Source organism: Capsicum annuum, chromosome 6 (assembly GCF_002878395.1).
Source record: "Capsicum annuum cultivar UCD-10X-F1 chromosome 6, UCD10Xv1.1, whole genome shotgun sequence".
Taxonomy (NCBI): domain Eukaryota; kingdom Viridiplantae; phylum Streptophyta; class Magnoliopsida; order Solanales; family Solanaceae; genus Capsicum; species Capsicum annuum.
The window spans coordinates 196,320,611-196,340,777 of NC_061116.1; the positions used below are offsets into that span (position 1 = coordinate 196,320,611).

At 30.5% G+C, this 20,167-nt stretch overlaps 1 pseudogene; it reads right to left on the minus strand.

Moving 5' to 3' along the window:
- Nucleotides 1-4,456: 4,456 nt before the first annotated feature.
- LOC107873960 lies at nt 4,457-16,293 on the minus strand (annotated as a pseudogene).
- Between the last annotated feature and the right edge of the window lie 3,874 nt (nt 16,294-20,167).

The window sequence follows — 20,167 nt, forward strand, 5'->3', positions numbered from 1 at the left end:
ATGTTATTTGAGGTCAAGTATAAGTATTATATACGACTGACTAATATATACTTTAATGTCGGTGAGCCCCTATTGTATAGTTATGAAATCGTAGTTCTGAGGGCTAAGGTTTAGCATGAGGGATAAGCCTACAGACATAGGGCGTTGGCCTTTGAACTAAGAGGGAGATGAAAGCGATGTACTGGTATATGCGAGAAAGTCATTGAGGTGTCTATATTGTAGGCTTGGATGAGTATTGGTATGTGTGTGGTCAATGAGGTGATGTAAATATTAACTCGGGGTTAGCTGATTACTGAGGGTACAAGTAGTGTTTTGGAAAGATGAGTTCTAAGAGAGTTCCCTTCTTCATGTCTTAGAAAGACCATTAGAAGCCAAATTTGCGTTCCTATATATGATAGCTGTGTATCCCTAGGTCCGTGCTCATAACTCAAGCTTTGTCATTCCTTGAAGTTGGTTGTTAAACCCCTATTTTTAGTATGGTATAGGTTCAGTCTTAATGGTGAGTCTGATTTCAGACTAACTCAATAATAAGTAGTTCCCGTGTCTCGAGCCGGGATCTATCGGAAACAGTCTTTCTACTTCTTTAGAGGTAAAGGTATGGACTGCGTACCTCTTACCCTTCCCAAACCTCACTATGAGGGAATACACTGGGTTTGTTGTTGTTGTTGTCAATAATAAGTAGTTCCATTTTAATCAAATAACTCAAAATTTATTTTAATAAATAAAGTTTAATGACATCCAAGTTAATACACTGTTAATAAATGACTAACATATTATTAATTAGAATTAATTCATACTTCTATAAATAATGATATCACTATGTGAAGTTAAAGGCTTTGTGTATTTCAAAAATATTATATTAAAAAATAAATAATATTTAACAGATAATAAAAAAAGAAACTCTAAATTATTAAGTATTATTCTTTTGTATGCATATATATTTAAGACACTAGATGCTAAGGGCCCGTTACGGGCCCAATATTAAATTTTAAATCTACTTATGGATATTTAATTAGTTTTTCCAAAAAAAAAAAATGATGATTGATATTTTTAAATAAAACACAATAGAAAATATAAGAAGAAATCACAATATATAACTTAATATCTACCCTCCCTAGACCCTATGATGTGGAAATATATTGGGTTTGTTGTTGTTGTTGTTGACAATATATAATAAAATATAACTTCTTACTTTTTACAAATTAAATAATATTTTATAACTTATTTAAGGTTTCATAATTAACATTAAAATGTCATATATTCTAATACTTATTTTAACATCAGCTCAAGCACATTTTCATAGATTAAACAACTAATTGTGATATTTTTTTCTACTTTATTTAAAAATTATACAAGAGAATAAATTAAAATTATAAATATTAAAAGATTGTCTTTATGTCATGTCTTATATACATTAAAAATAGGAGTCCAATTTAATATAGTAAGTATGAAATTACTTTTTAAGTGATTTGTCTACCCGGTGAGGATATTACTACCCCAAATAAAGAGAATCAAAAGAATTAATAAAAGTTATCATGACATATATTGTAGTAATTTAACATGAAATAGTTAATATTACATTTTAAATAAGTTTTTAAAAATAATTTCAATAAATGCTGAGTAAATAATTATGTTTAATAAATTATATGTAGTGCAAATCTTTGTAATGATATGTATCATATGAAGTTTTGAAATTATGGAGGAATCGGTTATTATGTTTGATAGATAAAACACTTATTCAATATTTATGAGTACTTTTTTATCATCTTACTGTAATATAGTATAGTTACTTGATGCAATTAAATGTGTGGCTAAAATTAATTTCATATTTTTATCTTTTATGGAACAAATCTAAGTATTTGCACATCCTCCTATAAACTACGTCTTCCTTTATTTCAATTTATAATATTTTGATTCGACATCGAATTTAAGATATATGGAAAAACTTCGTAATGTTTCAAATTATCTTTAAAATAAATAAACCTTAAATAAAAGAATATCCCTTTGTAAACTTTTTGACAAATAAATGAAATTCAACATGACAAAATTATTAATAATGTTATAAAATACAAAAAAAATAAAAAATGTCAATTCTTTTTTAGAACTGATTTAAAAAATATATATTATTTGAACTGAGACATAGGATGTATAATTGATTATGAAAAAAATTATTATCATCACGTAATATATATTTCACTTTTTCAAGTTTGTTTGGATTGTAAACATATTCAAGTATATCCATATATATGTACCGTAATATTTTAGAATTGAATTTGTAAACCAAATCAAATTTTTAATCATCTAAATAGATTTGAATCGGTTCAAAAAATCAATTTGATCTAATTTGTGCACAAACTTGATCTTAAGTCATATAAATATTTTATACGTTTTTGTTTAGAATTAAATTTCATATTCTTTTATGAAAATTTTCTAAGTATACGATAACATAGTTACATTTTTTTTCTAAATATTTCTTTTGTAATAAAATAAAATTAAGAATTTCAAATCCAAAAAAAGAATTGAAATTTAGATAATATCTCATCAAAATAGATTAATTATTAATATACAAAACATATTTTTTGAAAAATTATGCATGAAAAAATATGGGGCCCACCTTAAATACTTGGCATTTTGGGTATATGTTTGGTTATTTTGTCATTTTGAAATTTATGACCAACTTTTAAGACTATATAATAGAAACAAATATTCTAGAGTATTTACGAAATGACAATTTTACCCTTGATCGTCCTCCAACTCACTCTTATAAACTACGTATTCCTTTATTTCAATTTATAACATTTTGATTCGACATCGAATTTAAGATATATGAAAAATTTCGCAATGTTGCAAACTATCTTTAAAATAAATAAGCCTTAAATAAAAGAGTATCCCTTTGTGGACTTTTTGACAAATAAATGAAATTCAACATGACTAAAATATTAATAATATTATAGAATACTAAAAAATAAAAAATGTCAATTCTTTTTTAGAACTGATTTTAAAAATATATATTATTTGAATTGAGACATAGGATGTACAATTGCTAATGGAAAAATTATTATCATCACGTAATATATATTTCACTTTTTCAAGTTTTTTCGGATTGTAAACACATTCAAGTATATCCAAATATATGTACAGTAATATTTTAGAATTGCATTTGTAAATCAAATCAAAATTTTAGTCATTTAAATAATATTATCTAAATTGATTCGAATCGGCTCAAAAAATCAAAATTGATGTAATTTGTGCACAAATTTGATCTTAAATCATATAAATATTTTATACGTTATTGTTTAGAATTTAATTTCATATTCTTTTATGAAAGTTTTCTAAGTATACGATAACATAGTTACTTTTTTCTAAATATTTCTATTGTAATAAAATAAAATTGAAAATTTCAAATCCAAAAAAAGAATTGAAATTTAGATAATATCTCATCAAAATAGATTAATTATTAATATACAAAACATATTTTTTTGAAAAATTATGCTTGAAAAAATATGAAGCCCACCTTAAATACTTGGCTTTTTGGGTATATGTTTGGCTATTTTGTCATTTTGAAATTTATGACCAACTTTAAGACTATGTAATAGAAAAAAATATTCTAGATCATTTATGAAATAATAATTTTACCCTTGATCGTCCTCTAACTCACTCTTCTATAGAGTAATAAAAATAAAAGTAAAAAAATAATATAATTACTACTAAATAGAATAGAACAGAATAGAAATAGAAATAATAGTAGTAATAGTAATATTCTACTACTAATATAGTAAAAATTTGGTACTACTAAAAGATAAATAGTAGTATTGCCAAACTTTTACTTATATATTATTAGGAAAAAAAAATAATAATAGTAGTAGTAGTAATATAATAATAATAATAGTAAATAGGCACTAAAAGACAAAATAATAGTACCAATGGTCACATTTCTATACAGTAGTAATATTAAAATCTCTTAGAGTTGGACACAGAATCCCTAGAAAGTTATACGTTAAATTAAGTCACTTAGAGTTAGACACAGAATTCCTAGAAAGTTATACGACAAACTAAGACGTAATATGGTATAGGCATGACAAAACCATTAATTATATCAAGTAGGCTATTTTTATTATGTGCAAAGTGTTTACATTAAAGTAAGTAAGAGGGAGTAACTTCTTAAAAATTTCTTCATTTCACCTTTCCCGTCGTTATATGGACAATAATGTGACCGGTTTTTCTTAGGAAGTTTTAACACAGAAAGGTGTTTTTGAATAAATATATAACTTGAATACGATACAAAGATGCCACATTGCAGTGTAGAAAAAAGTGGCAGGTGAAGCTGTAACTGGGTATATAGGTAACAACCTATCTGCCTACAAATCAAGCAACAAAACTACAAATTGAAAAGTCAAAATAAGACAAATAGCAGTTTGCAAGGACACTTGAAATTAACTAAGAAAGAGTAGAAGAATTAGTTGATCCTCCTGCAGTTCTTCCTGATCTCTCCCTTAGATCCAGTAAGGGGACGGATATCACCCATCTTAATCATGGCGGTCACAAAATCAGTGGTGAAACTGCTGGGATTGTTACTCTATGATTTCACAATTGAATCGGTGGATCCCCCATTGAATAGCTGCTGATCGGAGTGGAGCCAGCCCTTTTTGTTTATAAGGTTTTTGAAATAGTGGTTGTCAAAGTATGTGGAGTCTGTAGATCAATAGGTGCCAAATTGTTGTCCCCTGAGCCAGAGGTTCTCGGGTAGTTATTGTGCCTAGTTCGTGCTAGTTATGAGTCCAAGTTATTGGTCTTGTTGTATATGCATCCCCTGAAACTGGTGCACCTTGCTTGTCCAATGGTATGAGCTCCTGTCAAACACCATTAAAATAACATAAGTTGATACTAATTGGCAACATAGTAAAAATATATTTTTTGTTACAATTTAAACAACACTAAGTGTACTTTTAGCTCGGTCAATGTATATAACTTAAATCTATTGAGTTTAAAGATTTAAAGTGATAAAAATAAACGAGATAAGACAATCATGTCCTTTGTGGAAAGGCCAACGGCATTGAAGCTAGAGATGAGACGGTTAAGATTAGATGTTAGGGTAGGAATGCTATTATTGGCAGGAGCTTGGCTTGCTGTCCTGGCATCTCTTCTTCCGAGTTTTACATCCCAATTAGGTCCTCCAAGCTACATATATACATACAACATCCTTTGTTAGAATATAATTTTAAAAAGGAGGTTACATAAGAAATATGTTGAAAATAAAATCAAGAACATACGATAGCAAAAGAGTCCCGGGCGGTAACGGCCAAAATATCAGCACAAGAGACGACACCAGGGCAGACTTTTTTGACAGCGGATTTGATGTCGTCAATAACTTCAAATCCTCTGGCGGGATTGAAATTTGGTTGTGCCCTCTTTTTGCCTGTGAAGGTTGATGTATCATCCAGGAACAATGATCCATCACATCCCTATATAAATTCATTAAACAATTTAGACCAAAATAAACAAAACAAAGAGAGCCTAAACTAAGGTAAACATGACATATTTAGGAGCATGGAAAGTCAAAGGTAACACAATTAGTGCATGTTTGGATGGTAGTTTCCCATGGTATGGTATGGTATAGTTATCACGGGAATCATGTCTGTTTTGATTGTTTTCTAAAAGGTATGGTATGGTATGATATTTATTTCATGGTTTGATAACCATGAAATTCCTCAATTTTTAGAACCACCGATTTGATGGTATCCCATGATTTTCTTATTTCTTTTCCGAGTATGCCCTTACTTAATATTTTCTAATTTTATTTTACCCTTTATCCTATATTACTTCAAACCCTATATTTTTATTTTTACATTTTTCCTCTGCACTGTTCTCCTCTGTTCTTCTTTGCTCATCTGTTGTCTCCTTTACAACCTGTAACACTTTGTTTCAGGATTTTTTTGTGTTAAATCCACCAAATGTAAACTAGAGGTTGCAAGTGTTCCAAAGGAACAACTTAAACCTGTGAAACAACTGAACACCTGCAGACAATTAGTCCGACTTCAATAATCACACACTTACCTATTTGAAGCGCAAATTACTAAAAATGTATGTTAGAACATGTTGGTTAGCGTACTACCAGCATTGTGTTGAATTCAAATCTTGGCATCGGAAGTCCGCTTCGAAGAATATTCTGTTGTGCTGGCAAAATGACATCTTAATCTTATTCTTAAGATAGCAGGTGACATGATGTATTTCACAAAAGTGTTTTGGGTAAATCTTTTTCTTTTCTTTTTAGTTTGTAGTATGTACAACTTCGGCAAACTAGTTTTGGATAAATCTATCAACGATCATTTGTTCTTTTGTTGAGCATTGTAGAAAGAAATTTATTTTATTAATAATTATTGATAAATTTAAAATTTATAATAATTAGGGGTATTTTAGTAAACTTATCCATTACGATACATTACCATATCATTAAATCAAACAAAAAAATTATTATTAAACAGCAATGTGCGATACAGCCTATCTAAATATTGTATTGTAATATAGTATACAGCACCATACCATACTGTACATTATGAAACCTTGATAAACTATCATCCAAACAAAGTGTTAGGTGTATTTCTACTAACATAAATTATTCATTCAGTCGAGAATAACTGTGGATTCTGGACATGAATTTCGTGATACTTTTTTTAAAAAAACTATTTGAAGTTCAGCTGTAGGAGGGTATTTAAAGTTAAAGTTGTATCCGGACACATATTTCACTTAGAAAATATTGAAGTATTGTGAAGGAACTTTTTTTTCTTTAAAAGTTGTTGGAATTTCTCGAAAACTGGAAAACTCAATATCTACATGAAAATTTGACCATATTGTACAACGAAACAATTTTTTGGGAAACAAAAAAAATTAAAAATGTAGAAAGTTATATGTGACACCATTTGAATATCTGGAGACGGAAAAAGACTTACACGACTTAACAAGGAAATTACATGGATAGCCTAGTGGCTCTACTTTTTTGTCTTCCACAAAAAATCTTCATATTTTTCCTTTGTTTTTTCTTTTTTCTTTTATGTTTTAATTTATTTTTTGCAGCCTTTATTTTTTTTCTTCTCTTTTCTTTTCCTCAAACATTATTTATTTTTTAACTTTTTTTTTTAAATTCATTTGTCAAGGTCTTTATTTTCTTTTATATTTTCTTTTTATTTTTGCTCATTTTTTTTTATTTTTCTCAAACTTTATTTTTATTTTATGTTTCTCATTTTTGTTTTTTCTCAATCTTTAATTCTTTTTTGTTTTTACTCTTCTCTTTTTTCTTGACCTTCATTTTTTCCTTTTCTTTCTTTTTCACAATCTTTGTTTTTTCTTCTCTTTTGTTTTCAGCTTCTATTATATTTTGCTATTAACAAAAAGTTGGATAATCATTAAAGATGATCTTCTTTCTTTAATGTAGAAGTAAATTTAAGTGTGTGACTTGTTGTTTGAAAGTTTTTTGGGATAAATCTTGCCTCTTTAAGGCAAAAGTTATCAAGCATCTCATAAATCAAGACATAATATGATTGTGTCAAGTCTTGCTCGTGGGACATAATTTGTTTGAAAATCTTTGAGCGAAGTCTTGTCTTTAAGGCAAAAGTTATAGAGTATTTCATAAGTTGACATAATGAAGTAGTATTAACTTTTGTCTATGGGGAGTAACTTATTTTTTTTGGGAGGTTCTTGAGCTAAGTCTTGTCTTAGAGGCAAGATTAATATAGAGCATATCATAAATCAAGACACAATGTGGTAGTGTCTTTGTCCATGAAGCATAACTTATTATTTGAAAGTCCATGGGCTAAACCTTGCCTCTAAGGCAAGAGTTATAGAAATATCTCATAAATCAAGACACAACGTGGTAGTGTCAACTCTTGTCCATAGGGCATAACTTATTATTTGAAAGTCCTTGGATTAAGTTTTACCTCTAAAACAAGAGTTATAGCACATCTTATAAAACAAGACACAATGTAGCAGTGTAAACTCTTGCCCATGGGGCATAGCTTGTTATTTGAAAGTTCTTGACTTGAGTCGTGCTCTGAGGCAAGAGTTATAGAGCATCTCATACATCAAGACACAATGTGATAGGATTAACTATTTTCTGTGAGCTATAACTTGTTATTTGAAAGTTTTTAGACTAAATTTGCCTTTAAAGCAAGAGTTTTAAAGTGTTTCATAAATCAAGATACAATGTGATAGTGTCAAATCTCGTCAATGAGGCATAACTTGTTGTTTGAAAATCTTTAGGCTAAGTCTTGCCTCTAAGACTAGAGTTATAAAATATCTCATAACTAGAAACACAATGTTGTAGTGTCAACTCTTGCCCTTGAGTCGTAACTTATCGTTCGAAAGTCCTTTGGCTAAGTCTTGCCTCTATGGTAAGATTGATATAGCATCTCATAAATCAAGATACTAGGTGGAAGTGTCAAATCTTGCCCACAGACACAACTTGTTATTTGAAAGAAATAAAAGAAAATTTTGAAACTTATTGTGGAAACTATCACATTTGTACAGTTATAGCAATTAGTTAGAGCAGTTAGTTCGTTAGCATAGTAGTTATTGTTCCATTGGTTTTATTTTGATGTTGTTAGCTGTTGCTTGCAGCGAAAAGTGAGTTAGTTGGTGAGCTGTTAGGAAGCTTCTGGATGCTTATGTGATGAGCATGTGAGCTTATAAATAGATGCAATCAACTCACATTGTAACTAACTCTTAACACAAAAAATTATCTTGGCTCAATATTTTCTCTCTTCTTCCCTTTCTTCCTTCTTTTCCTTCGATCTTGGTAACTGCTACCATAGCAATTATATATGAATCTGAATAAAGTAGGAGCTATTTTAACATGGTATTAGAGCCAGGCGATCGTAGATCTGAAGAAGCCACAATCGAATGAGAACACACCTGCAATACTGTGAGTGTCCTATTATATGTTTCTGTTTGTGACCTAGCTTAGAGGAGTTAAGATCTCCATTTTGTGAGCCATAAATCTCTGCATACACATTATAGATTCCAAGGTTCCTGTGATATTTTGATTTCAATTTAGTTGTAGCTTACAAGTCAGATATGGCACCTAAAATAGATCCTAGTGATCCCTTATTCCTGGGAGCATCAGATGTAGAAGGAGCTACATTAATCCCTATCAAATTAATTGGTTCAGAAAATTATGGAGTTTAGTGTAGATCTATGAAGATTGTACTGTTGGGAAAGAGAAAATATGGTTTTATAACTGGAGCTTGTAGTAAGGACATATACAGAGAAGAGTTGCATGATCAATGGGAGACATGTAATGTAGTGGTCCTTTCATGGTTAATGAGTTCTGTAAGTGCTGAATTGCTTAGTGGTATTGTGTATGCAACAAATGCTTATGAGGTATGGGAAGATCTCAAGGAAAGGTTTGATAAAGTAAATCATATGAGGTTATATCAATTACACAGGGAAATCAATAAACTTCACCTAGGCACAGATTCAGTAGCAACATAGTTCACCAAGTTGAAAAACTTATGGAGTGAACTTGATGCAGTTATTCCCACTCCATTTTGTAATTGTCCTAAGTCTAAGAATTATACAGAGCACCTATATCAACTGAGGCTCATACGGTTTTTGAGTGGCCTAAATAATGCTTATGATTAAGCAAAGAGACAAATATTAATGAAGGGGACAATACCTACACTAAATCAAGCATATGCAATGAAAATTGAAGATGATATCCAACAACTTGCTTATGCTACAACTATCAGTGATAAGACTAAACCTATTGTCATGCAAATGCACAGAAATAATGCAGAAGAAGAATATGGGAATAGGAATCAAGCATCAAGTTATAGAAGTCAAGGATACAAGAACAAAAGGTGTGATTACTGCAATTTCACTGGTCATGCAAGGGAGAATTGTTACAAGCTGCATGGATATCCTAATGACTGGAGGAACAAAAAGAAAAATAGCTACAGCCCAAGGGAAACAACAAATTAACCATTTTATAGTGGTCAAGGTAGAACTGGAGGATATGGGCAATCAGCTACTGGTCACAATAACAATCAGTTATCAACTCATAGTTTTCTTGGACCTAAGGCAGATAATTCATGCTTGAAGGATCAATCAAGCAGTTAGGGTAATAAAGATATCAACAATGTTGTTGTAGCAAAGACACAAGGCTTCTCAGAATAAGAATACAAACAAATTATGGCATTGATTAATAAGAAGACACATGACTCAGAACAACCTAACATGACAGAACTGTTACTTATTTTTCTAGTCATAGTGTTCCACATGAATAGATAGTAGACTCTAAAGCTACACATCATGTTGTAGCACATAAAGATATTCTTTTAAACTATCACAAAATGGATAACACCATCTGTGATAAAGTCAATTTACCTACTAGAGTCAAGGTTGATATATCACATATGGGGAAAGCACATGTACTTAAAGATGACGTTGTAAGGGATGTGTTATATGTCCCATATTTTAATCTAAACTTTCTGTCAGTGTCTAAAATGACTAAGCAGCTATCTTGCTTTGTTACTTTCTACCCTGACTTCTGTGTGTTTCATGACCTTCATAATGGCAAGGTGAAGGGGATTGGTAAGGAAAGAGGAGGATTATACATCCTTAAGAGTGTATGTGTAGTAACTGGAACTTTTAATAATGTATCCTATCAGAAATAAGTTGCAGAAATAGAGGTGCATGACTGCAGATTATGGCATATAAGGCTGGGACATCCTTCTTCTTAAACATTAAAAACTCTTAATATAATAAGATACAATAGTGATGTAGATTCTATAAATAAGTGTCATGTATGTCCATTGGCTAAGCAAACTAGATTGATGTTCCCTGATAGCACTTCTAGAGATACAAAATGTTTTTATGTTGTACATATGGATTTTTGGGAACCTTATAAGAAACCTACTTTTGATAATAAATACTACTTCTTAACTGTTGTTGATAATCATAGAAGATACACATGGTTGCATTTGTTACAACTTAAGTTTGAATGTATTGTTGCCATAAAAATTTTCTTTACTATGATTCAAAACCAGTTTGGTATTCAAGTGAAGATACTCAGATCAGACAATGGGACAGAGTTCATTAATTATAAGTGTAAAGAATTATTTCAGTCCCTAGGAGTGATACACCAAAGTAGCTACCCCTACACACCATAATAAAATAGTGTGATTGAAAGAAGGCATAGACAAATCCTTAATATTGCAAGAGCTATTAGGTTCCAGTCATAAATACCTATCCGGTTTTGGGGTTTGAATGTCAAGGCTACTGTCTACCTTATCAACAGGTTATCATCTGCATCTATTGGAGGGAAAAGTCCCTATGAGATGTTATTTTACAAAGTTCCATCCATGACACATCTGAGAGTAATTAGATATAAGTATTATGCTTCAGTTCTACCAAAGGGCGATAAGTTCTCTGAAAGAGCTAAAGTTGCTATATTGATGGGCTATTCTACTACTCAGAAGGGCTATATACTTTTGAATTGGTGCACCAACAGGTTATTTGTCACAAGAGATGTAGTGTTCAAAGAAAACTTATTCTCTTTTGCTGACAAGGCAAGTTCAGAATCTCCTGCAGGTTTTATTCAACCAAGTTCACTAATACATGCTGATATAGATGAAGGAAAAAATGTTCACACAGATCATGATGATCACTCATATGAATCACACAATGAGGATATGTCAATATATGAAAATAATAGCATCCAAGATGAGATTAGTCATAATGAAACAAGTACAGATGAGGCACCATCAACATCTACAGAAGTTGCTCCAAGGAGATCACCTAGAGCCATCAAACAACCTACTTAGTTGATGGACTATAACTTACCAGGAGTAAAGAAAAGGACAAGGTACCCTCCGACAAATTATCTATCTTTTGCTAAAACCAATAACAAATATCAGAGGTTTGTGTGCATTTTTTCATCTGAAATTGAACCTCAATCCTACAGTGAAACCAGCAAATATGAGAGGTGAATTGAAGCTATGAAGCAGGAAGTCAAATCCCTAGAAGACAACCACACTTGGGAGGTGGTTGACATGCCTCCGGATAAAAATATTATTGGTTCAAAGTAGGTGTACAAAGTCAAGTATAAGGCTAATGGTGAAATAGAGAGGTTCAAATCAAGGTTGGTAGCCAAGGGATATAACCAACTAAAAAGATTAGATCATCATGATACCTTCTCTCCAGTAGCCAAAATGGTTACTGTAAAGTGTCATTGCCTTAGCAGTATCACAAGAATGGAACATATATTAGATGGATATTTACAATGCCTTCCTGCAAGGTGACTTAGAGGAAGAGGTGTACATGGAAATTCCAGATGGATTCAAAGAAATAAGGTAGCACCAAGTCTGCAGACTGATCAAGTCATTATATGGACTTAAACAAACATCCAGACAGTGGAATATAAAGCTTACTTCAGCACTACTCAATGCAGGATTTACTCAAAGTAGCTATGATTACTCACTTTTTACTTTGAAAAAATTAGAAGAAATGGTGGTGATCCTAGTTTATGTAGATGATCTTCTGATAACAGGTGACAATGTAGAGATGATAAATGCAGCAAAAGATACTTTACATTAGCAGTTCAAGCTCAAAGACTTAGGTGAGCTTAAGTACTTTGATGGATTGAAGTTCTAAGATCTCCAAGTGGAGTGATCTTAAACCAGAGAAAATATATTCTAGAATTCATATCTGATACAGGACTTGCTAGTGCTAAACCAGTTTTCACTCCATTGGAGACTAACATCAAGCTAATATTTGTTGAAGTAGATGAAACAATAGGTGTTAAAGAAGATGTTGTACTGAAAGATATGACATTATATTAAAGACTAGTTGGAAAATTGATGTATGCAACCATAACAAGGCCTGATATCAGCTATGCAGTGCAGATACTAAGTTAATTCATGCAACAACCAAAGAGATCTCATCTAGAAGCTGTAAATAGAGTGGTAAGGTATCTGAAAGAAACTGTAGGACAAGGGATTTGGCTCAAGGCACATCCTTCTGTAGAGTTGATTTGTTGGTGTGACTCAGATTGGGCTGCATGTCCAAACACTAGGAGGTCGGTTACAGGCTATGTGGTGCAATTTGATAGTTTATTGATATCATGAAAATCTAAGAAACAACACACTATTTCCAGGAGCTCAGCTGAGGCAGAATATAGGAGCATGGCCTCAGTCTTGGCAGAAGTAACATGGTTGGCAGGGTTGTTTGCAGAACTAAAGGTACCAATCACCAAGCCTATTACCATTTTCTCTGATAACAAGTCAGCTATTCAACTGGCTGCAAATTTTATTTTTCATGAGAGGATCAAACATATTGAGGTAGATTGTCACTTTATCAGAGACAAGATCAAGGAAGGGTTGGTTCAGCCAATGTATGTATAGACTAGCCAACAAGTTGCAGACATTCTCACCAAGAGCTTGGATTATGATCAACACTCACATCTCCTAAGCAAGCTTGGTGTGCTCAACATTTTGCACCCTGCGGCTTGAGGGGAGTGTTGAAACTTATGGTGGAAACTATTACATTTGTACAACTATAGTAGTTAGTTGGTTAGCATAGTAGTTACTGTTCCATTGATTTTATTTTGATGTTGTTAGTTGTTGCTTGCAGAGAAAAGTGAGTTAGTTGGTGAGCTGTTAGGAAGCTTCTAGATGCTCATGTGATGAGCATGTGAGCTTATAAATAGATGCAGTCAGCTTACATTGTAACTAACTCTTGACACAAAAAATTATCTTGGCTCAATATTTTCTCTCTTCTTTCCTTTCTCCCTTCTTTTTCTTCGAGTTTGGTAACTGCTACAATGGCAGCTATATGTGAATCTGAATAAAGTAGGAGATATTTTAACAAAAAAAATAAAAAGTGAGGAAAAAATATTTTACATAAATAAAAATCAAGAAAAATAAAATGAGAAAATAAAAAAATAGAAGTGGAGGAGAAAAAAATAAATATTGAGAAAAAAAAAACCTGAAGAAAAAACGACAAAAGTAAAAAAGAAAAAAAGAATAAAAAAAGTATAGAAGTTGAGAAAAAAAGAAAAAAGTTAAAGGTTAAGAAAAACAAAAAAATACAATTTAAAAAAAAAACTAAAGTTGAAAGATAAATAAAATATAATATTATATTTGTTCTATATAAAAAAGCTCATTTTGTATGTCTTTTGTAGTGAAAAAAAGTCAAAGAAGCTATTTCTATAGTTTATCCCGAAGTTACTAGTAAGCGAACTCACCAACAAAGTTATCAAACGGTCTCACAAAAGAATGTCCCGATACGACACTTGGCAACAGAAACTACTAACCATATTGGAAACTTGTAACACTCCTAGGGCATGTTTGGTAAAATGTATTATTTAAAATAATCCATGTATTAAAATCTAATTTAACTTAATACATCATTTATTTGTACAACTTAATTTAATTCCTTCTTATTCATGAATAACTAATACACCATATGGTGTATTATCTTATATCTAGGAAATCATGAGATTACTTATTCAGACATAATAATACATGGATAAGAAAATTAAATGACTTAACTATCCCTCAATTCTTTTTATTAAATTTTTTCATTTAGTTCCATTTTAAATCTAATCACTAAAAAATTGATTGTTATGTTACATTAATTTGCAAGCTCTTTTTTCTTTGCGTATGCTAATCAAGTGCTTAAATATCATTTTCTTCCTTATATTGGTTGATAGCGTCGAATGAGAACTACATTTATGCTATTCTATAATTGTTTAATTTACAAATGGATTAATTTATATAGAAAAGATTATTGTTAAATAAATATACAATTTGAAAATCTAAAACTATATTATCAACGATCCGTGATGTTCTTATATAATGTGCTTTTGCATTTTTAAAAATTATTTCTGTATAATATGACAATTATTTGTTGTTTTGAATTTTTCTTGATCAAATAGACTCAATTTTTTTGAAAAAAAAATAAATGTTCAACTAAGCAAAGTAAAAATTATTATTCATATTTTAACTTTTCTATAAGATCATGCAAAGGGTGAGTAATTTGACTAGTTAAATGAAATAGAAAATCTCAAAAAAATTTGAGGGTATAGTTGTAAAAAAGATTTTGTTGAGTTTTAAATCCAAACGCAATACATGATATATCTATGTTTTAATATAATACACCAAACACTTGATAAAAAATAATCCCTATATTACTAATCCCTGCATTACTAATTTTTGTATTACTAATCCCAGTATTGTTAATCCATGGATAACATCTCTTTCTACCAAACGACCCCTTAGGGGTTATAGTGCAAGTTGGGACCAAATTATCTTGAAATAATTAATTTCGAGATTAATTATCTTGAAATTAATTATCTTATCATACATATGGAATAACTTATCCCACACTAATGTATAAATGATGCGATAAGTAATCTCTTAATTAACTTATCCCATAAACCAAATATGAAATAAAATAATTCTACAATTTATAATCCCGAGACTATTATAACTTATAACTCACGCTAAGGGTCGTTTGTTTGAGAAATAGTTATTCAAAACAATTAATTATTTTGGAATTAATTATCCACCATATATATAAGATAACTTATTTCATCACTATGCAGGAAATGGTGAGATAAATAATTTTAATGCTAACTAATACTTCACCCAAAAATGGGAAAAACTAGTCCTTTGTTTTATTTCGGGGTTATTTATCTCTTATGCCTCACACCAAATGACCCCTTATATTGTTTATGCCTCACACCAAATGACCCCTTATATTGTTAATAGATATAAGTGTTGTACTCCCTCTATTTTTTAAATATTTATCATACTAATTAAAAATAAATAATTTATAATATTTGTTATCTTAAAAAATAAGACATAATTATTTATATTTTTTCACCTTTATCCTTAGTTATAAATATAAATAGATATTAATACAGTGTAACAAAAATATTAAATAGAGAGAAATAATATAGTGAAATTAGCCTCTAATTAACATTTTTCTCAAGAGAAGCCGAAAAAAAAAAATGGTGAGACACGCAACGGAGAGAGTACCATACATATTTGTAAAAACTCCAGCGTGTTCTAGAACGTGAAAACAACAACAACAATATTTGTGAAAACGATAAATGAAAAAAGAAAAAAGGAGACAAGAGGGTAGATTACATTGACGAAACAATCATGGAAGAACAGGTGGAGGAGGGAAGCACCCATTCGGGTTTCCTTCTTAATGGCAGAGCTCACAACATATTTATGAGTTTAGGACATGATTTGAGTAAAATCCAGTGGTAAGTTGAGCTGAGGAGCTTCCCATTGAGCTCGTTAGGAAAAACAATACTATGGCAGTCTTTTCAAAGATGCCATGGAGGAATGTTTACTCAGGAATTTATAACCTGTTACTTTGAAGGGAAGAAGTGTGATGATGCTTACAATGTGATGAGAAAAATCACGTATTTAGGAGGAAATTTAGGTGTCGCAAATGGACGGATTGAATTGGATTTGGACGGTTAAATATGGATCGAGCAAAAATAGTTTGGATTGTAATTCGTCCATATAAATATGAATAAATATGAATTTGGTCAAATATATATTGGGTGAAAATGATTTCAACCCACTTTAACTCCCAAATTAATAACTTAAAACTTCTATATCATATTGACTTATTTTTTTTTTCCATTTCTTATTTTTTTAGTTTTTCTTTTTAATTTTTTTTTGTTTCTCTTCTATAGGTAGCTTCTAGTTTTTTTTCTTTCATTTTTCTATTCTTTTTTTCTCTCTTCTATTTCTACCCTCTACCCTTTGTTTCTCTTTCTTTTTACTTTTTTTCCTTTTCCTTTTTAGTCTCCTTTATTTCTTTTTTTTTTTATTTTTTTGTTTTTACTTCTTCCTCATTTTTTTTTGATTGTATTTTATGTTTTATATATTTTTTTTATTTTTGAAGAACGTGGTTAAGTCGAGTACAAATTATGGATGATGACTAAAATATCGTAACCACTCAGTATATTTGTTTTCATCATCATTTTTTTTCTTTTTTCTTTTCTCCTTTTTCATTATTTTTTCTTTTTGATTTTTTTTGTATTTTTTTTCTTCAATTCTTTCTTTACGTTTTTTTTCTCTTTTTTTTTTTAACTTCTTTCTCTCTTTCTACTTTTTTTTTTTTGGTTTTCTTTTTTTTTTTTATGATAACAAAAATACCATAAGCACATATTGATTTATATTCCCCCAACATTTATAATTCGAGAACTATGTGAATCCTCAACCATATATATTTTAGTCTCAAGAAAATACAATTAATTCATATATTTTTTTTTGTTTTTTCATCCGATGATCGATGCCTGCATTGGAGCCCCGACTAATCTGGATCGGGCGTTGCAGGGCCCATTAAGGTGGAAGCGCTCCCAACAGAATTTTCTCCATAATCACGATTGTACCCTCGACCTCTGGTTAAGGGTGGAGCAGCCCCATCCACTTCACCACAATATTTATTTGTATATAAATACAAATGATAAATTGCACATATTGACAACTAAACTATTCAAATACAAATAATAAATTTATTTGAAATATATAGTATGATACAAATAAATTTAAAGTAAAAAAATATAAAATGCAATGACAAAAAAAAAAAGATGAGGAAAAGAATATAAAAAAAATAAGAAAAATGAAAAAATTGACTAACCAAGAATGAAAAAGGGGGGAATGGAAATACGAAAAAAAAAAAGAATGCAAAGAAATAAAATTGACAAAGAAAAAAATGATGAAAAAGAAGAAAGAAAAAAAGTGTAAGAAACGAGTAAAAAATAAGTGGAAAAATGAAAAAGAAAAAAATTAAATTAAAGGGAAAAAGAAAGAAAAAAATAGTAAATTAAAGGAAAAAAGAAAGAAAAAAAAAGAAAAAAAAGATAAAAAAAATAATAATAAAGGAGTGAGATTATGAATTATATTTAATTGATAAGAGATGTTATGAATTATATAGGCTAAATGGGATAATTAAAAGTTTATATTTATTAACTCATGGAAGTCTCAAGGGAATACGAATGATGAAATAAGATGAGAAAGGGGAAAACGAAAAAAAAAATACAAAGAAAAAAGAAATAAAAAATAAAAAAATAGATAAAAAAATGAGAAAGAAAAAAAGAAATTATAAGGAATGAGTAAAAAAAAAAGTAAATTAAAGGAAAAAAGAAAGAAAACAAAGAAGAAGAAATGAAACTAGAAAAGAAAAAAAACTGAAACTTTAAGCATATGTGGGTGATCTCTGTATTTAAATGGGTACCATATTTTACCCATTTTGTTCATATTTGTATGAGCTTTTAAAATAAATTGAAGTTCATATTTACTCATTTAAAATATGAGTGATCCAATTCACTAAATATGATTAAATGAACTCTTTTCACGAATATGAGCTGAAATTGCCACCATGGGGAAATTGCACACACTAGAGAATTCTTTCTCAAGGTTATTGTTCTCGGCAGGTTACCTAACACGGAGACTCCATGCATGTCTTTTTACTTTTGACAGAGTTTAAGCAAACAGAACCAATCAGATCAATAAAGAAAGGATCATTTATTTCTAGACAATATTGAAAGAGAAAAATTAGTAAAACAAGATCCGCATATACCTGTTTGAAAATTACTGGAAGTTATATAAAAGTATGACCATTTTAGGACTTGTTATGATTTTATAAGTCAAAAGAGGAGACCCATAGAAAACCAATTGTATTATGATATGGCGAAGAGAAGACATGAGGTAACGGTAATATAAAAGTGCGCAAAGTGGCTTTCCCAACATATATAAGCAAAAGGTAAAGTAGATTCATCGACTTGTGATAATATGCAGAATTAAATACCACTCTACTTTTAATTAAAGATGTTCTTATTTATTTATGTATATGTACCTTAATCAAAAATATTATAAAACTTTTCTTCAATTAAAAAGAGAACAAAATAAAGAGGGAAGGAAGAAGATTACATAGGTAATTTGAACTTTATTCTCTTATACAATTGTGCTTGCTCCCTGTCATTTACTCTGTCATGAGGTGTGCTGTAACGATACCAAATTCTCAACTCGACAATAAATACACAGAGTGAACGGAACTAAGAAACTTTGATTAATATGAAAATGAGAAATTACAATATGAAGAAGAGGAACAGTAGTAAGGGGATGAGAGGACTAGAGAGAATTGGGGATGAGAAGCAAAGTTTTTGCCTAAGCAATTATCACAACTTTCATAAGTCTATTCTCCCTAGAATGTACTCCCTCCGTTTAAAAAAGAATGACCTACTTTGACTTGACACAAAGTTTAAGAAAATAAAGAAGACTTTTGAATTTTGTCGTCTTAATTTAAAGTAGTGTCAAATGTACCAAAATGTCCTTTAATCTTGTGGTCATAAACATGCCATGTGGAAAGTTGAAATTAAAGTATTGCCAAAAAAGGAAAAGGGCCATTCTTTTTTAAACGGACTAAAAAGTAAAGTAGGCCATTCTTTTTTAAACGGAGGGAGTATTATTTATTAACCTACATCACACACATAACCACTTAATGTGGTATTGGGCTGGTTCACCATGATTGGTTTCAACCCATTCATAACAATACCCCCGACCCCAATAAGAACCTTTTCCTCAAGGTTCAAGTAGGCACGAGCATCCTCAGGTACCGTTAGATTGATAAGCAATAAGGATATAACTTGGTTGGCAGCCTGGATTTTTGTAGACGTGGTTGTATCATTCTTGTTTAGCTGCTGACCAACATTGCAAAGATATGTAATAATGTGAGATGTGTCCAAAAGAGCAACGCAAGTAAGTATATCATCCAAACAGGTATAAGAACTACTGATAGCCACACACAGGACCTTTACCATATTTTGTATTAGCAACACACACAGATGGCTAATGGAAGTAGCAATGCCCTTCTCTCTCCATGTGATTGCAATGTAATTCTCAAAAATAGAGAACACCTTGGACCAACAGGAATTTACACACCCTAGTTGCCCAGGATCCCATACTTTACTCATAGAGTTTGAACAAGCAATGACGAAAAACTTGTTAAAACATCCCAGTAACAATAGTTCCTCCACATTCTCTGCATAACCAGATTATAAGATGTAGTAATTCACACACCAACACTGTCCGAAATCCCATGCTCTAGACATATAATTAATATACGGGGTTAATAAAAACTTTCTAGA